Source organism: Callospermophilus lateralis, chromosome 5 (genome assembly GCF_048772815.1).
Source record: "Callospermophilus lateralis isolate mCalLat2 chromosome 5, mCalLat2.hap1, whole genome shotgun sequence".
Taxonomy (NCBI): Eukaryota; Metazoa; Chordata; class Mammalia; order Rodentia; family Sciuridae; genus Callospermophilus; species Callospermophilus lateralis.
Genome location: NC_135309.1, coordinates 74,480,664 through 74,494,101, shown reverse-complemented (window position 1 = coordinate 74,494,101; position 13,438 = coordinate 74,480,664).

Below are 13,438 nucleotides of genomic sequence, written 5' to 3'. Positions count from 1 at the left end.
CATTTTAAAACAGAATGCTGATGAAGGGAAATAATACTAAACAGTGAAGTAAAATAGAAACAACATTACATCTTTATGTTGTATATGACAGAGAGGGAGAGACTGTTCTCAATTCTCTGTGCAGTCAAGAGGCTAAGAATTTGCTTTTCTTTTTGTTCCATACACTTAAAAGCCTCAAAGTATTAATCAAAAGAATCCTGGAATCAAATTGTGTTTTCTAAAGGGTGTCTGAGACCACGATTGTGTGGGTATGACTTTCCTGTGGTTTCTCCAGGCGTCTTGCAAATATTCTCCATAACCACAAGGGGGATGTGGTAGTGCTAGATATTCAAAGCATGAACCTGAGAATGAGGGCTTTTAATATTTGCCAGTATAAAAGATAGGCTTCTGCACTGCCTTGCAAATTACCATAGCCTACAGCCTGAAGGCTGGAAGAAATGAATCTGATTCTAAGAAAACATAAGGGTTCAAATGAATAAGAGCAGACAGATCCTCAGCCAAGTAGTGTACATCACAGAACTCTAAATAGAGATTGGCATCTCACTGTTACTTTGGGAAATGGAAGGACGTGGTGCATAATTTCCATGAGGGTAAATGTTTACTAAACAGAACAAGTGGCTGTCCAATACCTGTGCATAGTATAGGTTTTTTTTTTTTTTTTTTTTTTTTAGTACAGGGGGTTGAACTCAGGGACACTTAACCACTGAGCTACATCCCCATCCCCAGCCTGTTTTTTTAACTTTTTATTTTGAGACATGGTCTCACTGAGTTGCTCAGGGCCTCATCAAGTTGCTTATACTGGTCTTGAACTTGCAATCCTCCTCCCTCAGCCTCCCCAGTCACTGGGATTACAGCCGTGCACCCCTGTGCCCAGCATATCATTCTTTTTTAAAAAATATTTATTTTTTAATTGTAGTTGGATACAATATCTTTATTCTATGTGTTTATTTTTATGTGGTGCTGAGGATCAAACCCAGGGCCTCGCATATGCTAGGCAAGTGATCTACCGCTGAGCTACAACCCAGCCCCATATCATACTTTTAATTATATTCTGGGGCTACAGCCATTAGTAAGAATTTTCTCTAGAATAGTAATTAATAGTAGCTGTTAAGTGTTTACTTAAGCTCCACAAACTGCTCTAGATTCATGTACATTTTATAGTGGAATGTCAAAACATGACCTAAGTAAATGTTGTTGTATTCTCATTTTGCAAATGTAGAATTTGAAGCTTAAGATTGATTAAATCTGTTACCTGGGGTCTTATGGCAATTGAATGGTAAAGTTAGAATCTGGGTCAGTCAGTCTGACTCCAGAATCTACACTGCCAACAACCACTGTTCTGCTGCCTCATAACCAAACAGGATCTGATGTTTTACCTCTACATTTACATTTACAAAAATCTGAGTTTTATAATACTGGCTTAATCCATTATTAACAGCAGTTACTCTGACAATGGAATAAAAAGTTAGAAATACTTTAAATTTTTTAAATGTAGTTTAAGGGGCTGCGGTTGTTGCTCAGTGATAGAGCTTGCCTAACATGTGAGGCAACAGGTTCGATCCTTAGCACCACGTAAAATAAATACATAAAATAAAGGTATTGTATCCATCTAAAACTAAAAAATATTTTTTTAAAAATGTAGTTTAGGTTCCAAAACAACCTTAAGGAAAATTTGGGGCTAACCAAGTGTGATAGCTCATGCCTGTCTGAAAAATAAAGTAAAAAAATATGGGTATATAGCTCAGGGCCAGAGAGCCCCTGGATCCAATCTGTGGGACCCCTACTTCTACACACATACATAAAAGAAAATTCCAGACTAGGGATATAGTTCAATGGTAGAGGGCCTACCTAGCCAGTACAAGGCCCTGGATTTGATTCCCAATACTGTTCAAACAACAAAAAAAAGGTTGGAAAAAAATTAATATAACTCATAGGATCAAATTTGTATTTTTAAAGCAAGGTCTCTAAACTGATGTCTCGGGAGACATTTTATTCAGTCTCCTGAAAGATGAATGTCGTGTGGTAATTTCCAACTTCCAAAAATAAAAATGAGGCATGTAGGGCTGGGGTTGTGGCTCAGTGGTAGAGTGCTTGCTTAGCATGTGTGAGGCATTGGATTTGATTCTCAGCACCGCATATAAATAAATAAATAATAAATACATAAAGGTCCATCAACATTAAAAAAAAAAAAAACTTTTCTCTTAAAATGATGATTTGTCACTTTTGTTCTTGAAATTTTTTATAGCTGCATCAGATTTCAGGAAATAGTTCCCACCTTTCTTCTTTGGCATCACTATCAGAATGCCTTATGCGATGTTGCTCCTCTCAAGCAGACCTTGCCCCAGTGAAATGTAGGAAGTGTTAGGGTGGGTGGGTGATGTCTCTGTCCCCAGGGTTGATGACAACTAGTAGGTTTCATTCCCTGTTGAATGTCTAATAATCCACCAACTTGCCTGCCTTCTGGTAGGAGAAGGAAAGAAATAGAATGACCGTGAAAGAAAAGTAGAGGAACAATAAATCAAAATAAGATGTTACTTTCATTAGATAGGACATTTATATTCTAGTTATAATCAGTTACATTGAACAGGTAGAAAACAATCTTGGGAGCTGGGGATATAGCTCAGTTGGCAAAGTGCTTACCTCACATGTACAAGGTCCTGCATTCAATCCCTGGCAACACACACACACACACACACACACACACAGAGGCAGTCAATCTCATTCTGGATATGTATTCAGGTATAGGACAGACAAAGGACCTGAAGCCCCTACAGTAGGACTGACAAAACCAGAAATTTGGCTCTTTATGAAGATCCATTTAATGCTTAATTTTTAAGGACGTAGTGACCTTTTCTAAATTTTTTAGTGTAAAAAGCCAGAATGATTATTCATTCTTGTCCAGCATAGTATAGCAAAAAGAAGTTTTAAAGTAGGAGTGAGCCAGAACTTGGGTTCTAGAGACACACACACAAAGAACCTTAAGACTGAAGAGAAACAATGAATTGCCCAGTGTCATACAAACAGTATTAGCTTCTGCTCTACCATCTCCTTTTTTTTTTTTAATGCTTTTTAGAAATCACCCACATGATTTCACTCAATTAGTACAGTATCTTTTCAAATGTTTACAGATAACCTGGTTCATATATCCACTTCCTCACCCCTTAAGGCACATGATTAGTGAAATTATGTCAGCTGTTTTTCAATTTGCATGAATTACTTGCTTTATGTGAAGGGCTGTTGGACTGAACATTTATGTCCCCACAAAATTCATATGGTAAAACCTTACCAGCATAATATTGTTTGGAGGTGCATCCTTTGGAAGGTAATTAGGTCATGAGGATGGACCCACATAATGAATTAGTGGCCTTATAGAAAGAGTCATGAGAGAGATTTCCCTCTGTCACAAGGAGCGCTCTCAAGAGAACCCAGCCATATCCTAATACTGGATGTCCACCTCTAAAACTGTAAGAAATAAACTTTTGTTGTTTAAGCCACCTGATCTATAATGTTTTGTTATAACCTGAGCTGATCAAGATAGTTTCTAAGCTTCCCCACCCCTGCTTCTCAACTATCAGTAGAGGAAATGCCTAGATTTCTACAGGCGACAAAGATCTTAATGGAAAACTACTTGGGGAAGTACAGGCATGGTCTCAATATTCACAGATCTAGAATTCTGAAAGAACAGAGAATGTCTTCTCCTCCTTGGTGGGACCAGCAAGACCTCTACTGGCCAGTTACCCATTTCCTTTCAGAAATGGGCTCCTGGACTGGGTGTGGTGGTGCACACCTGTAATCCCAGCTACTAGGCAGGCTGAAGCAGGACGATTGCAAATTTGAGGACAGCCTGGGCAATCAAGTGAGAGCCTGTCTTTAAGTAAATAAATAAAAAGTATGAGGGTATAGCTCCATGAGTACAATCCCCAATACCAAGAAAAGAAATGGGCTCCTGGTATTCTATCAGTACTGACTCTGCACTTTTTAGATTTTTTCCTTTTGTTTTGTGGTGCTGGGGTTTAAACCCAGGGCTTTTTTTCATACTGGGCAAGTACTCTACTATGAAACTAGCCCCCACCAGTCCCAGCTCAGCTTCTTCATGTCTTCTCTAATTCTTCTGCAGTGGTCCCCAAACTTCAGTAGAAGTCAGAAGCTTATTAAGCATTGAGAGCCCTAGCACCCGACATTCAGACACTGATGGTATGAGGTGGGTCAAAGAATCTGCATGTTTAACAAGTTCCACAGGAAGGAGGGAAGGGAAAATGAAAATACTGGGGAATGATATTGGCCAAATTATATTGTTATATCATGTGCATGTATGAATATTTAGCAATGAATCCACCATTATGTATAATTATAATGTGCCAATAAAAATATGGGGAAAAATTTCTCCAAAGGATTTTGATGGGAGTAGATATTAAAGTCCATACCTTATTTAGAAACATCTCAAGCACTGTAATATCTTCTTTCCTCTAAACTTTTTCATTCCATATCCCTAGTAGAAGAATACATGTGGAGCTGGGCATGTTGCTTAGTGATAGGGCACATGCTTAGTATGTGCATAGGCCCTGGATTCCATCCCTAGCACCAGACACACACGCACACACACACACACACACAAAAAAAAAAAAAAAAAGAGAGAGAGAGAGAGAAATATTTGAGCTTATACCCCAAGATGTGTGTGTGTGTGTGTGTGTGTGTGTATTTATAAACTACCTACATGTATATAGAACCATTACTAAATATACATGAAAATGGAAAAGAAATATAAATATATTTAGATATTTCTTTCCTATACCCCAATGTATCTCCTAGGTTACTTGTACCACTCTTGCTATACCATCCTTGAATTATACCATCCTGTATGGAGTGCTTTTATTAGGCAGAGGAAAGGTCCAGTTAAGTTCCAAGGTGTGTCAAGGATCCCGGAGTTAACCTCAGCCCAGACTTTGGTTTAAGTGCCAATTCCTTGTTTATGTAGCTAGTGGGGTGGGGTGGGGCAAGGAGCTGTGTGTGCATGCCATAACTTGAAGGAAGCCAGTTTATCTGAAAGGAACCCTATGACCACTTATTGGGAGTTGGGGAGGATATGTGAGCATGATAGCTACCTACCAAGGGTCTCATGAACACCTGTCCTCCATAGAATAATTAACTAGCTTTTCTTTCCTTTTTTTTTTTTTTTTTTTTGCAGGGCAGGGATACTGGGGATTGAACCCAGGGACTCTCTATCACTGAGCTATATCCTCAACCTATTTTACTTTATTTTATGTTGAGACAGAGTCTTGCTTTGCTGAGGCTGGCCTCAAATTTGGGATCCTTCTACCTCAGTCTTCCAAGTTGCTGGGATTGCAGGCATGTTCCACCATGCTTAGTTTTTTTTTGTTGTTGTTTTTTTCCTTCATTTTTTGAAAGAGACAGTTTCATCAGTTTCATTATGTTGCCCAAGTAGCTAGGGTGACAGGCATGTGCTGTGGCATCCAGCTATTGGCAGAATGAGACTCCACAGAGGCTGTGGATGTGTCTAGCTGCCGTACTGTGCAGCTTTGCATAGCTTCCCAGAAGAAATTCTAATCTTCTGTGGAATGTGTGGGGATATCTGCCTTTGTGTATATGTATATGGTGCTGGCCCATTTCTTTCATTATGGCATAACTCTGGCCTGAGCTGGGGAGTTAATTTTCAGGATTAAAGGCAATCAACAGAACACCAGCACCCAGAACCTTAGAGAATAGCATCTATGTATGAGTGGTCAAGTGTTAACAGGGACCTCAAGGAAAAGTGGTAACTAAGTCCCTGAACCCAAATGCATTCTTCCCTGGGGTCTGTCTGTAGATCTGTTCTGCTCTCAGACATACTTCCAGTTGTTAAAAGAGCTTCATTTCTCTTGGTGCATAATTTGTGTTTCTTTGATGTTGCTCTCTTGTTTTAGGGCACCATTTTGAGAGAGGAGCATCACTATCATAAATTTGAGTAACTGCATTGGGACAAGCAGACATAAGGTGTTGCTAGAGCACAAAGTCAGAACTGGGCAAATCTCACACATTATTTAAATTTGGAAATAATTTCCCTACCTTTCCCCGCCCCCCAGGTATTGGGTATTGAACCCAGGACTTCACACATGCTAAGCATTGGCTCTTACTGAGCTATACTCCTAGCCCCTACTTTCCTTTTTTTCAAGTAATTTTCCTATGGGAACTTTTTGTGTTTTCAGCTTTCTTTTTTTTCTTAAGTTATAATATGAATTCTTTTTAAAAATATTTTATTATTTTTTGGTGGACCTTTATTTTTTTATATGTGATGCTGAGAACCTAACCCAGTGCCTCACACATGCTAGGTGAGCGCTCTACCACTGATCCACAACTCCAGCCCACGTTTTCAACTTTCTTCTTCACACTTAGATATTTGAGTGCTGGTGGTTCTATATTCTTCTTATTCTTCTTCTTTAAAAAAATATTCTCAGTTTCTCTCTTTTTTTGTACCTTTATTTAATTTATTTTTATTTTTATGTGGTGCTGAGTTGTTGAACCCAGTGCCTCACACATGCTAGGCAGGCACTCTACCACTGAGCTACAACCCCAGCCCCAGTTCTATATTCTTGAAGGGCAGAGAGGGAAGAACACTGTTTATAGAACTGTTCAAAGGAGGTAAGAATAGGTTGCTTCTTGCATTCCATACAGTCAGCAGCCATGTGTATATTTCCTGATTGATAGGGAAGTTTGAAAATAAATACTTTCATTGTTTTCACTTAGCTTTATACTATCAAAAATCTCTAGGATGAAAACACCATTTTTTCTATAACTTTGTATTCTGCTTTTTGCTTAATGTTATCTTGTCTAAAGATTTCTGCACATCAACCTGATCCCATATACTTGTCATTTTTAATGGCTGTCTATACAATCTTATTCTTTCTTGAGTTTATTTTTGAGTTTATAAGTTTATTCCACTGAATCTTGTTTATTCCCCCCTCCTTTTATTTTCAGGGTATAGGAAAAAAAATCTGCATTTCTTTCTTTCTTTTTTTTTTTTTTTTTAAAGAGAGAGAGTTTTTAAAATATTTATATTTTAGTTTTCGGCGGACACAACATCTTTGTATGTGGTGCTGAGGATCGAACCGGGCCGCACACATGCCAGGCGAGCGCACTACCGCTTGATCCACATCCCCAGCCACATTTCTTTTCTTTTACAAATTTTTGTTTGTTATTTATTTATTGTGGCACTAGGGATTGATCCCAAGGGCACTCTACTACTGAGCTACATCCCCAGTCCTTTATTAATTTTTTTTTTATATTGGGGAGTAAAACCAGGTGCTTTATCATTAACTACATTTCCAACCCTTTTTATTTTCATTTTATTTATTTTTGGTACCAGGGACTGAAGCCCAGGGCACTTAACCACTGAGCCACATCCTCAGCCCTTTTTTACATTTTATTTAGAGACAGGGTCTCACTGAGTTGCTAAGTGCATCACTAAGTTGCTGAGGCTGGCTTTGAACTTGTGATCCTCCTGCCTCAGCCTCCCACACTGCTGGCATTACAGGTGTGCATCAGCATGCCAAGCCTTTTGTATTTTTTATTTTGGTACAGGGTCTCACTAAATTGCCAGTGCTTTCCTTGAACTTGCATTTCCAACTCAGCCTCCTAAGTTCTGGGATAACAGGCATGTGCCACCATGCCTAGGGGATCTGGTGCATTTTTAAAATGTTTCTGAAAAAAGGCTGCATTTCAGAATCCAAATTAGTGTCTGATTTACTTTAAGGGTGTACACAGGAAGCCATTGGATGCAACAAGGTATCTAATTGTCTTCTCTGAAGTCTACCTCTGTGGATCTGGCAGGACCACTTGATGAGAAATCTCAGAAAGAGGGCTCATACACCATACTGGGGAAAAAATTAAACTGACATAGTGCTTGATATTTTGAAGGAGTCACTTAGGTTCTGTCTATTACTGCAGCATTCAAAACATAGACATAGTTCAATGCTGTGATTAAAGTGACTTTTGCCGTTAGCCTCTTTGTTCATAAGATATACTGGTGGACTAGAGCAATTTCATCATTTGAGGGTATAATGGTTAGCTAAAGCTATTTTTCTCCAAAGGGCTGGTTATTTCTTTAGTTTTTCTCCAAAACTTCAGCTTCAGCAGGAAGGAACCATAAATTCTGGGACATAGCTGCCTTCTTATCTATCTGGGGAGTTATAGACTATACATATAAGACAATTCATGTACCTCTGCATAATGAGGTGAGTTTTATAAATCATAAATCTTCACTTAACATGCAGGTGGTGTTGGGTGCCAGGTTTAGAAAAACTAATGTAGTTGCCAAGTTCATGAATGTCGTAAATCATTCGTGCTAAGGTAGCCCAGAATCTGCTGTCCTCTGGGGCAGACCAATTTCAAGGTGGTTGTTAAACACAAAAATGAGAGTTCTCCATGATTATTTTTCAAAATCAAATGCGCTTTTTATTTGAAGATTAAAACCAAATTATATATTTTTTAAAGTTGAAGTCAGTTTTTTTGATATCCTCCTCACCCTCAAATAATCAATAATATCTTTTCTTCCCTGGTCCCTGAATTCTGTCAGAAATACATCACAAAATACATTACCTGTACATTTGCAATCCAGATCTTTAATGTGCTGAAAATGAGATTTAGACTTTTCAATAAATCTTGAGGCACATTATTAGAAAAAAACCCTGGAGTTTTTGGGGGGGTATTTTCTTCTTGTCCTATATTTTATATGATGTTGCCATGGATTAAAGATATACCAAGGAGTTAAGTATAGATAGCCCTCTTCCACACCGCCTGCCTCTCCAGGCAAATGAAGGGAAGTAGTGGGCCTAAAGAGATGTGATCCCCAGGACACTCAAGGCTGGGCAGTATGGATGTGTCCTTCTGAGTTCTATAGTTTATACAGACTCCTGAAACATGCACATTAAACTGAAGTGTTTTTTTCTGAAAGTTCTTCACTTGGTAGATGAAGAAAGCTATGAGGATGGCTATAATTGAGGAAGGAAAACCTACAACTTTTGGTGAGAAGCACTCAATAAGGAAAACAGAAAATTGGTTTTGAAGGAGGCTATTAGATATTTGTTTGTTTGTTTTTGCAGTACTGGGGCAAGAACCAAGGGGTACTGTATGAATGAGCCATATCATAGTGCAATAATCCCACTTACTCTGTGAATCCTAACTCTGGGGTTTGGAAATAACTCCTTTCCTACTTATGAATTTGCAAAATCATGTATGTGATCTCTGTAATTGAATTTATCTTATAAAAACACTGAGAAAATCATTTCTTGCCAACTTCTTCATTCCTCATTTCTCTATTTCCCACTGCAGTCTCACTATTTTTTTTATGCCTCTGTACTTTTCCCAGCTATCTGTAATGTTCTTCTATTCTTATCCAAATGCTGAACTTCTACTCATCCTGTAAAACCCACTTAAATTTCACCTTCTCTGTAAAACCTTCTCTGGCTTCCTGAGGCAGAGCTTAACACTTGATTTTCTGTGATTCTAGAGCATTCATCCACAGTGTTCAGACATATTAAAAGGGTTTTAATAATTTGTTGGCATATCCATCCCTCTCACTGATGGTGAGCATCTCAAGAACAAGAACAGAGATTTTAGTAACCTCAGTATTGCTAGTACCCCCTGTATAAGGCATGAAGTGGAAATTCAGCAATTAAATCTTCTCTTTTTATATTACCCTGCTTACCTGAGCACTAACATTACAGCCTTGGTAGAGAACAAAGCTGTTTTTTAAAACCATTTTACTTTCTTTTTTTATTATTAGTTGTTCAAAACATTACATAGTTCTTGACAAATCATATTTCATACATTTGATTCAAGTGAGTTAATAACTCCCATTTTTACCCTGTAAACAGATTGCAGAATCACATCGATTACACATCTGTGTTTTTACATACTGCCACACTAGTGTCTGTTGTATTCTGCTGCCTTTCCTATCCTCTACTATCCCCCCTCCCCTTCCCTCCCCTCCCATCTTCTCTCTCTACCCCATCTACTGTAATTCATTTCTCTCCCTTGTTTTTTTTCCCTTTCCCCTCACTTCCTCTTATATGTAATTTTGTATAACAAGGAGGGTCTCCTTCCATTTCCATGCAATTTCCCTTCTCTCTCCCTTTCCCTCCCAGCTCTCGTCCCTGTTTAATGTTAATCTTCTTCTCATGCTCTTCCTCCCTGCTCTGTTCTTAGTTGCTCTCCTTATATCAAAGAAGACATTTGGCATTTGTTTTTTAGGGATTGGTTAGCTTCACTTAGCATAATCTGCTCTAATGCCATCCATTTCCCTGCAAATGCCATGATTTTGTCATTTTTTAGTGCAGAGTAATACTCCATTGTGTATAAATGCCACATTTTTTTATTCATTCATCTACTGAAGGGCATCTAGGTTGGTTCCACAGTCTAGCTATTGTGAATTGTGTTGCTATGAACATCTATGTAGCAGTATCCCTATAGTACGCTCTTTTAAGGTCTTCAGGGAATAGTCTGAGAAGGGCAATAGCTGGGTCAAATGGTGGTTCCATTCCCAGCTTTCCAAGGAAACTCCATACTGCTTTCCAAATTGGCCGCACCAGCAATGTACAAGTGTGCCCTTTTCCCCACATCCTCGCCAGCACTTGTTGTTATTTGACTTCCTAATGGCTGCCAATCTTACTGGAGTGAGATGGTATCTTAGGGTGGTTTTGATTTGCATTTCTCTGACTGCTAGAGATGGTGAGCATTTTTTCATGTACTTGTTGATTGATTGTATGTCCTCCTCTGAGAAGTGTCTGTTCAAGTCCTTGGCCCATTTGTTGATTGGGTTATTTGTTTTCTTACTGTTTAATTTTTTTGAGTTCTTTGTATACTCTGGATATTAGGGCTCTATCTGAAGTGTGAGGAGTAAAAATTTGTTCCCAGGATGTAAGCTCCCTATTTACCTCTCTTATTGTTTCTCTTGCTGAGAAAAAACTTTTTAGTTTGAGTAAGTCCCATTTGTTGATTCTTGTTTTTAACTCTTGTGCTATGAGTGTCCTATTAAGGAATTTGGAGCCCGACCCCATAATATGTAGCTTGGAGCCAACTTTTTCTTATTTCAGACGCAGAGTCTCTGATTTGATATCAAGCTTCTTGATTCATTTTGAGTTAACTTTTGTGCATGGCGAGAGAAAGGGATTCAGTTTCATTTTGTTGCATATGGATTTCCAGTTTTCCCAGCACCATTTTTGAAGATGCTATCCTTCCTCCATTGCATGCTTTTAGCCCCTTTGTCAAATATAAGATAGTTGTAATTTTGTGGATTGGTCTCTGTGTCCTCTATTCTGTACCATTGGTCCACCCGCCTGTTTTGGTACCAGTACCATGCTGTTTTTGTTACTATTGCTCTGTAGTATGGTTTGAAGTCTGGTATCGCTATACCGCCTGATTCACTCTTCCTGCTTAGAATTGCTTTTGCTATTCTGGGTCTTTTATTTTTCCATATGAATTTCATGATTGCTTTATCTATTTCTACAAGAAATGCCATTGGGATTTTGATTGGCATTGCATTAAACCTATAGAGAACTTTTGGTAATATCGCCATTTTGATGATGTTAGTTCTGCCTATCCATGAACAGGGTTTATTTTTCCATCTTCTAAGATCTTCTTCTATTTCTCTCTTTAGGGTTCTGTAGTTTTCATTGTATAAATCTTTCACACTCTGGGTTCAAAGAAATAGAATCAAAACCCTTTTCCCCTCAATCTTTGAAACTTAGTAGGTACTTCACCTGCACCCTTACATCAGCCCCCTGTGACCTCATGCCAACCCTTTCTGGCCTCCATTTGTATTCATCCAGTGGTACAGAATGGGCAGAGAAGATTCTAGCATCATCTGGACTAGTTAATTTAGCTTCACATTCAGTGAATCTTTTTTTTTTTAAGTTATCAATGGACCTTTAATTATTTTTATGTGGTGCTGAGGATTGAACCCAGTGCCTCACACATGCCAGGCAAGTGCTCTACCACTGATCTACAGCCCCAACCCATTCAGTGAATCTTTGATCGTGTATTTTTCACTTCTATGTTCTTAAACAACATTTAAAATCCCCCAGCCCCAGCTCTCTACTGATCCTTTCTAACTTCTCACCTTGATTCTGTATCCCCCTTGATAGATTTACTCCAGTCACATGGGCCTTCTTTTTTTTTTTTTTTTTAAATATTTATTTTTTTTTTTAGTTCTCGGCGGACACAACATCTTTGTTTGTATGTGGTGCTGAGGATCGAACCCGGGCCGCATGCACGCCAGGCGAGCGCGCTACCGCTTGAGCCACATCCCCAGCCCATACATGGGCCTTCTTTCAGTTCCTTGAATGTGTTGCTTCTACATTCCCATATGTCCTGCCTTTTCCCTAGATCACTGTCAGCCGATTGTCCAACCCTACTTAGGCTTTAGGTCTCTCTCTCTCTCTCTTTCTTTCTCATGGGTTTTGTTTTATTTCATGGTGCCTAGAATTGAACCCAGAGCCTTGCACATGCTAGGCAAGTACTAAAACCCCAGTCCCAGTTTAAATGCCACTTGCAAGTTTCTCTGGCACCCAGAATAGATTAGATTCCTAATGCCTAGACCAGTCCTGCATACTATCTTTCATAGCACTTTCTATACTTATATTCATTAAAATAATTTTTAGTAAAACATTGTTTAGTATTTATCTTTTTAGTAAAAATTATTTAGTATTTATCTTCTCAGTATTTTGAAATAGTGCAGGGACTATGACTATTTTGTTCAAAAACTTATTGTGAGAGCCAGGCACTGTGGCACATGCCTGTAATACCAGCAGCTCCAGAGGCTGAAACAGGAGGATCATAAGTTCAAAGCCAGCCTCAGCGAAAGTGAGGCACTGAGCAATTCAGTGAGATCCTGCCTCTAAATAAAATGCAAAATAGGGCTGAGGATGTGGCTCAATGGTCAAGTGTCCCTGAGTTCAATCCCCAGTACCCTCCCTTTCTCCCCCCTCCCCCTGCACACAAAAAAAAACTTATTGCAAGAGCCAGCACAGTGGAACATACCAGTAATCTTAGCTACTTGGGAGGCTGAGGTAGGAGGATTATGAGTTCGAGGTCAACCTGGGCAATTTAAGGGAGTCCTGTTTACCCCAAAAAATTTGTTGCCAGAACCTTGCCCAATAGCTGACACCTAATAACTGTTGAGTAAACATTCATTGCTTAACTCTGCTTCTCATCGTGAATTTACCCTGCTGTTCGTTCATAGATTGGTTTAATACTGCTTTCTGCTATTTATGTTTATGCTCATCGGTTTAATGGTAGCTGTCTTAAGTTGTACATTCTGGGGGCAGAGAAACCATGTTTATAATTTTCTTTGTACCGTGCTTTGTATGTGGGTGTATGTGTATCACATCCTGTGACTGTAGGGAAAGAATGAAGATATAACACTGAAAAAGTGCCTGTAAAGTGT